Source organism: Cervus elaphus, chromosome 21 (genome assembly GCF_910594005.1).
Source record: "Cervus elaphus chromosome 21, mCerEla1.1, whole genome shotgun sequence".
Classification (NCBI taxonomy): domain Eukaryota; kingdom Metazoa; phylum Chordata; class Mammalia; order Artiodactyla; family Cervidae; genus Cervus; species Cervus elaphus.
The window spans coordinates 62676183-62684309 of NC_057835.1; positions in this window are offsets into that span (position 1 = coordinate 62676183).

The window sequence follows — 8127 nt, forward strand, 5'->3', positions numbered from 1 at the left end:
TGTGCTTTGATCCACTCTCATAACTTCTGCCTTTTAATTAGTATATTTCTACCATTGATGTAGATTATTGGATTAATATCTGACATTGGATGCTGTTTTCTATTCATTGACCTTGGTCTTGTTGCTATTTCTGCCTTTCACTTTTTCCCTGCCATTCTGTGGTTTTAATTGAGCATTATAATTCCATTCTCTCTTTTCTTAGTATATAAATTATACTTCTTTTCCTACTATTTTTTTAATGGTTGCTGCTGGGAGCCATTATGGGAGGTCCCGCCCATGACGAGGTCATGAAGAAAATACCGGGAAGGCAAGGCCGTCCGGGACCCCATCCATGACAAGGTCACGAGGAAGAAACCTGACAGGCAAGGCCATCTAGGATAGGGGACCCTCCAGGTTGGCCTCGGCCTCTACCCCACCCTGTATCCTCCCCCCATTTTTTGCTGTTGTTCTTGTTTGCCCTGCTGCGGATTCTTGTGTTGCCTGCCGAGAGCTCTCCTGCTCCTCTTTCACTGAATGAGGACCAACTTAAAACCCTAATTAATAAATCCCATGGACGGTGGTACCCTGTGAAGGGGCCAGGGATGAAGGAAATGCTTCAATTCAAACCCTTTTGCTGGAATTCTGGCTTGTTTGATAAATATGTGCTCTCGGGCTGGTGCACTGGGAAGACCCAGAGGAATCGGGTGGAGAGGGAGGTGGCAGCGGGGATCGGGAAGGGGAATACATGTAACTCCATGGCTGATTCATGTCAATGTATGACAAAACCCACTGCAATGTTGTGAAGTAATTTGCCTCCAAATAATAAAAATAAATGAAAAAAAATGTGCTCTCATTGCACAAAATGCTCATGATTGTTCTAAACATCCTAAGCACAGTATGCTAACAAAAGAAACTATTAAGCATAGGTCCCTCCACGGGGTGAGAAAAGTTCCACAAATATAATAGCCACAAATGTGCCTAATAGAAAATACTTTAGATAGAGATTAGCTGGCGACTTCTTGCAGGTAGTTAACTTTTAGACTAAGAGCCTGTTTTGTGCTATATCTGCTGTTTTTGCAGTCCTTCGTATTTCTGTTCTGTAAAAATGTAATCCTATCTAGTTCCCATAGAGATGATGCCTATTAGAAAGAAAATAGATTAATTATAAGAAATACAGTGTCGGCTACTGAAGTTGCTTAAGTCACACCAGGTGCAAGCCATAAAATGTTAGCAGGCCTGAAGGCCAAATGATAAGAAAGACTCTTGTAAACGAAAAGTATGTGGGTGACATCCTGTTTCTGTTGAAGGTCAAGTTGCTGTAATGTTTTGAGATGCCCTGTGTGTAAGCAATCTGCACTTCCCCCAAAAAGATGTTGTTAAGGGTATAAAGGAGCCATGCAAAAATAAACTTCAGACTCAGCCCTGAGCTTTGTCTCACTCTCTCTCTCACTTGCCGACGCCGTTCATCCTGAGGGTTCCCCTGGATCCTGCTGGGGCTGGACCCCGGCAGGTTGCCCTGGAGTTTCCAACATATATTTATAACTCATTCAAGTCCACTTTCAAATAACAATATGCCATTTCAGGAGTTGTGTAAGTACCTTATAATAACAAAGTATTCCTTTTTTTTTATAACAAAGTATTCTTAATTCCTCTCTCCCACCCTTTATATCATTGCTGTCATTCATTTCACTTATACATAAGCTATAATCATTGAATGTGTAGTTGCTATTAGTATTTTGAGCAAGCTATTCTCTCTTAGGCCAAAAAAGAATAAGAAAAATAAAGGTTTTAGTTTGCCTTCACTTACTCTTTCTCTAATGCTTTTCCTTCCTTTGTTAGATCTGGTTTCTGACCGATATAATTTTCCTTTTTTCTGAAGAACTTATTTTAACATTTATTGCAAGGCAACAAATTCCCTCAATGTTTGGATGGAAAAATCTTTATTTTTCCTTAGCTTTAGAAGGATGATTTTGCAGGATACAGAATTCTAGGTTGGTGGGGTTTTTTTTCTCTCAACACTAAATATTTCATTCCAGTCTCTTCTTGCTTGCATGAATTCTGAGAAGTAAAATTTAATTCTTATTTTTGCTTCTCCATAAGTATGATTTCCCCCCCACTCTGGCTTCAAGATTTTTTTTTTTTTAATTTTCTGCAATGTGCATTTGCCATGCCTAGGTATAATGTTTTGTTTTCTATATTTATCCTGCTTGGTGTTCCCTGAGCTTCCTGTCTCTGTGGTTGGGTGTCTGACATTAATATGTGGGTAGTTTCTTAGTCATTATTTCTTCAAATATTTCTTCTGTTCCTTTTTCTCTTTCTTCTCATCTGGTATTTTGAAAACATGTATGTTATACTTTTGTAGCTGTTCCAGAGTCCCTGGACATTCTATTAAATTTTTTTCTTAATCTTTTGTCTCTTTGCTTTTCAGTTTTGGAAGTTTGTATTGATATATCCTCAAGCTCAGAGCTTCTTTCCTCAACTGTGTCCAGTCTACTAAGGAGCCCATTTCTATTACACTGTGTTTTTTTGTTTTTTTTTTAATCTCTAGCATGTTTTTTGTGATTCTTTCTTAGGGTTTCCATTTATCTGCTTACGTGATCCATCTGTTCTTGCATGTTGTCTATTTTTTTCATTTAAAGCCCTCAGCATATTAATCATAGTTATTTTAAATTTCTAGTCTGATAATTCCAACATTCCTGCCATATCTGAGTCTGATTTGATGCTTGCTCTGTTTCTTCATATTGTGGGTTGTGCTTTTTTTTTTTCTTTATGGTATACCAAATAACTTTTTGTTAAAAGCCAGACATGATGTACTGGGTGAAAGAAACTTGGGTAAGCAAAGCTTTAGTGCTGTGATGTTAAGGTGATGGTGGGGGAAGCATCCTATAGATCTATGATTAGGTCTCAGTCTTTAGTGTGCCTGTGATCTTAATCTATGAACTTCTTAGTTCATACACGCGTTAGGTGGGATAGTATGGCTAGAGTGGGCTGCCATGGAGTGTTTCTTTCTTCCCAGGTCAGTTAAAAACTTCACAGAGATCCAGTGTTTTCAGGATACCACACTTCTGGGAGTTTTATCTTCTGAAGCTCTACCAGATTCTCACAGTGAATATTAGAAAAAAAAAAAAAAAACCCTCACATTTCTGGCAGGGTGGAAAGAAAAGGTAAAATTTTGAAACATGCTAGAGAATTCTGTTCTTAACAGTTAAAAACTTCAGTTAGGCTCTGATAAAGCCATGCAATTAAAGATGCTTGCTCCGTGGAAGAAAAGCTAGACAGCATATTAAAAACTAGAGACATGACTTTACCAACAAACGTCCATCTAGTCAAAGCTATGGTTTTTCCAGTAGTCATGTATGGGAGAGTTGGACTATAAAGAAAGCTGAGCACCAAAGAATTGATGCTTTTGAACTGTGGTGCTGGAGAAGACTCTTGAGAGTTCTTTGGACTGCAAGGAGATCCAACCAGCCCATCCTAAAGGAAATCAGTCCTGAATATTCATTGGAAGGACTGATGCTGAAACTGAAACTCCAATACTTTGGCCACCTAATGCAAAGAACCGACTCATTGGAAAAGACCCTGATGCTGGGAAAGATGGAAGGCGGGAGGAGAAGGGGATGACAGAGGATGAGATGGTTGGGTGGCATCACTGACACAATGGACATGAGTTTGAGTAAGCTCTGGATGTTGGTAATGAACAGGGAAGCCTGGCATGCTGCAGTCCATGGGGCTGCAAAGAGTTGGACACGACTTTGCGACGGAACTGAACTGAAAACCCCAAAGGTTAGTTTCTGGTAAAATAATTTCTCTAGAGGGTAGGACTTGTTAAAAACAGAATTCTCTAGCATGTTTCAAAATTTTACCTTTTCTTTCCACCCTGCCAGAAACGTGAGGGTTTTTTTTTCTCTAATATTCACTGTGAGAATCTGGTAGAGCTTCAGAAGATAAAACCCCCAGAAGTGTGGGTATCCTGCAAATACTGGGTCTCCGTGAAGTTTTTTTTTTTTTTTTTTTTTTTTTCCGTGAAGTTTTTAACTCTCAGAATCATTGACACTGAGTCTCCAGGGATTCATCTATGACAGTTCAGGTTTTTCATACCCCTTACTGGTTCCCCTGGAGGTTTCTGCCCATGGGTTTCTGCTCCAGTAAGTTGTGATTCTCTGTTTCTACCCATTTGTCTCTCCAGTTTTAGGAGCAGCAGTTTGTTTTGTGATCTCAATTCCCTGACAGATCTATGAAGAGTTGTTGATTTTCAGTTTGTTCAGCTTTTTACTTGTTAGGATGATGTGATGGCTTCTATACTCTTTACATGCCAGAACAGAAACCCCAATTCTTCATTTTCTAAAATAAATATTTTTTTAAGAATCTTGTTGGCAATTTCAACTGCTGCTGAGCAGAAAAAAGTTTCTCCAAAAGGTGAAATTAAATTTAAAAATTCCAAAGCTACAATATTATGTTGTTTGGCATTATTAATTTAACACTGGTTATATGAAAAGTATGGTTATAACAAGTTCCTTAAGTTATTTTGCTGAAATGAAGGGGAGAAAATAAATTTCATAGAGTAAGTTGTATGAGTTTTTATTTTATTAATATTACTTATCCAAACATCTATGGCCCATCATCAGGCTATGCAAGCACTCACAATAATAATTAAATCTTTTCATCACTGCCCGTACTCATTAAAATGCCCATGAGTCTGCCCATGTTCATTAAAATTAGCTTTATACATAATAAAAAATTGTATCTTAGGATAAATGTAGGAAGACTTAACATATTTTATTTAACAGTTTGTTAGCTTGATTTATAACTTTCAACTATGTAAACATAGAGGTGCAACCACTACAGAAAACAGTATGCATACTCCCAAAAAACTAGTTACCATATGATCCAGCAATCCCACTCCTGGGTGTGTAGTTAGACAAAACTATAATTTGAAAAGATACATGCACTTCAGTGTTCATAGCATCACTGCTTACAATTGCCAAGACATGGAAACAATTTAAATGTCCATCAACAGATGAATGGATAAAGAAGACAGAGAACATATATACACAATGGAATACTACTCAGCCATAAAAAGAATGAAATAATGCCATTTGCAGCAACATGGATGAACCTAGAGATTGTTATACTAAGTAAGTCAGTAAGAGGACAAATACTGTATGATGTCACATATATGTGGAATCTGAAATATGCTACAAATGAACTTATTAATGAAACAGAAACATACTCACAGACATAGAAAGCAAACTTACATGGCTACCAGCAGGGAAAAGGGGTTGGGGAGCGACAAACTAGGAGTTTGAGATTGGTAGATACAAATTACTGTATATAAAAGATAAGCATCAAAGTCTGTATAGCACAGCGAACTATATTAGCAACCTGTAATAAACCATAGTGGAAAAGAAGATGAAAAAGAGTATGTATATATATCAGTATAACTGAGTCACTTTGCTGGGCACCAGAAACTAACAAGATTGTATACCAACTGTATTTCAATAAAAAAAATAAATAGAGTACAGTGCCCTCCTTTGTACTCTTGCCTAGGGCCTGCAGACATGTGGATAGGTCTGCTTGTGACTGCTCCCCAGGTGTTAGGGCCTGGGGAGCAAAATGCATTAGGGGGATTCCTGCTAGAGGAGTCTGGGCTGAGCAGAGGCGTAGAAGAGAACAGAGAGAAAGAGAGGAACTTGGGCTGCACCAGACCTTCCCTCCTGAAGTTTCTGCCTAAACTCTTCTTGGTCTAATCTTTGGAAGAGCTCCACATGGCTCCAGTCCCTACAGGTGACACGTGTGAATTTGATAGCTTATTGACTTAATTTAGGGGAGTCTACAAGCACAACATCTTGGAGGAGGGCATGGCAATCCACTCCAGTATCTTGCCTGGAGAATCCCCATGGACAGAGGAGCCTGGTGGGCTACGGTCCATGGGGTCGAAAAGAGTTGGACACGACTGAACGACTAAGCACAGCACATGATCACAACATTGAACGTAACCTTTACTTAAAAACTTTCACTTGAAGTATGTTGCCTGTCGAGCCGCCGGGCTTTAAAAGCTAATTACTGCAGAGTTTGTAGCAAAACAATTAACCTTTTGCTGTGGTTGTATCCGTTATGGTTGGCCAGAAATAATACACCTTCTAATTACTACCTCCCATATTACTGGAAAATAAAAATTTCGGTAGTAACATGATACTGCAGGAGAGAGCCACATATTTTCCTGACAGTTTGATGTATAAGAGTGCCTCATTGGAGCTCTGGAATTGTCATTTGCAAAGAAAGAGTTTCATAATGCTAAAGAAAAATAGCTTCAGCTCTGCTACTGCTTTAAGTTACATTTAGTGTCTATGAGTTTACCCTACTTGCTTTTGTTTTTAGTGGCTTCACTACCTACCATCTGGTCATCTTTAAAATTTAGTATTCTATCACTTTTTATAGCAAAGCAGCTATATTAAGTCAAATATTAGAAATTATATTTTCCCTAAAGCTTTTTGCACCTAGGAAAGGGCTTCTGCCTCAAACTTAATGATTTAGATAATAACTAATGCCATTTGATATGCAAAGCCAACTTTATTCCTAATTGTGCTCCATGGGCTGCTCATGACTACATGTCATTTTCTAAAATTGCCTCAAACCAAGTGGGATAAGTATGTGTTATAGGGTGATAAGTGAAGGAAAATACAGAATTAAATTTTAGAGAAAATGGAATGAAAGAAATATGACTGCTTTTGCTGTTCAATACAAAAGATTTTATGGAGGAAGCGGGCTTTTGGAAACAACTTGCATATAAATTATTGAGAGATTTGTTGTTCCAGACATGGTATGTGGATTGGGAGACAGGATAATTTCCAACAATAGACCTTGTGTGTTTTCACTGGACGGCAGAGGCAAATTTACTGTGAAGCTAATGAAGTTTAAGTCTTAGAGTTCCATTTAATTTTTTATTTGAAATCCAACTTTCTCTTAAAAAGAGTCCCTAAAATTTGTAAGCTTCAAGAAACTCAGCATCAGAGTTCACTCCTCTTGAAAGGAGAAAAAGAATAGTGTGGAGGCCAGGGGAATGGAGCAATTCAGTTGGATTTTGAGGTTTCAGTCATGTTCAACTCTTTGTGATCCCATGGACTGTAGCCCACCAGGCTCCTCTGTTCATGGGACTCTCCGGGCAAGAATACTGGAGTGGATTGCCATGCCCTTCTCAGGGGATCTTTCTGACCCAGGGATCGAACCTAGCATCTCTTAATGTCTCCTAGCATTCGCAGGCAGGTTCTTTACCACTAGCGTCACCTGGGAAGCCTGATTTTCAGGCAGTTAATAACAGTTAAGAGATGGAACTTATTTCCTCTACGTGAGGGAAAATGATGGGAGGTGAGGTTGTACCGACCTATGTTTTTATTAGTAGTAAACCTGGGCTTCCCTGGTGGCTCAGTGGTAAAGAATCTGCCTGCAATGCAGGAGGCCATGAGACTCAGGTTCGATCCCTGGGTCAGGATGATCCCCTGGAGTAGGAAACAGCAATCCCCAGTATACGTGCCTGGAAAATTCCATGGACAGAGGAGGCTACAGGACTGTGGCAGGCTACAGTGCACAACTTAGGGACTAAACCATCACCACTTGTAGAACTAGTTAAGTTTCATTCGTATAACTTTGGCAATTGCAACTCAAAACGTTAATTATTTTATTTGAGAAGAAATGGAGCACTGAGCCGTACATGTCCGTGCTTATTGCAGAAATCTTTGAACCAGGGAAAGCCCTGGCCATCTTTGGCCCTCCACCCCTTCTTCCAATCTAGAGGTCCTTGCTGCCAAAGGCAGAGCTCATGGGAAAAGGAAACTCTTCTCCCGCATTGCTTGGCCTGGCCCTTCACCTTCTCCATTAGTGATGAGAATTTCTTCCCATGGTGGTGGAGTAGGGGGGGTGGTCTTTGTTACCCTCTTCCATTGGCTGGATTTTCTTTCCCACATTGCCTTATCTAAGAGTAGAATCCACTCTCAAGGTGGATTCAGCCTTCAAAAAAACCTACTAATGAACAACCAAAACCATAATAAAAACTTGACTTGATTTCAGTCTCTTTTTAAATATAATTTCAGATGATCACTTTCACTTTTAATTTAAACACATACTTTTTACTTAAATAGCTATGTTTTTGCT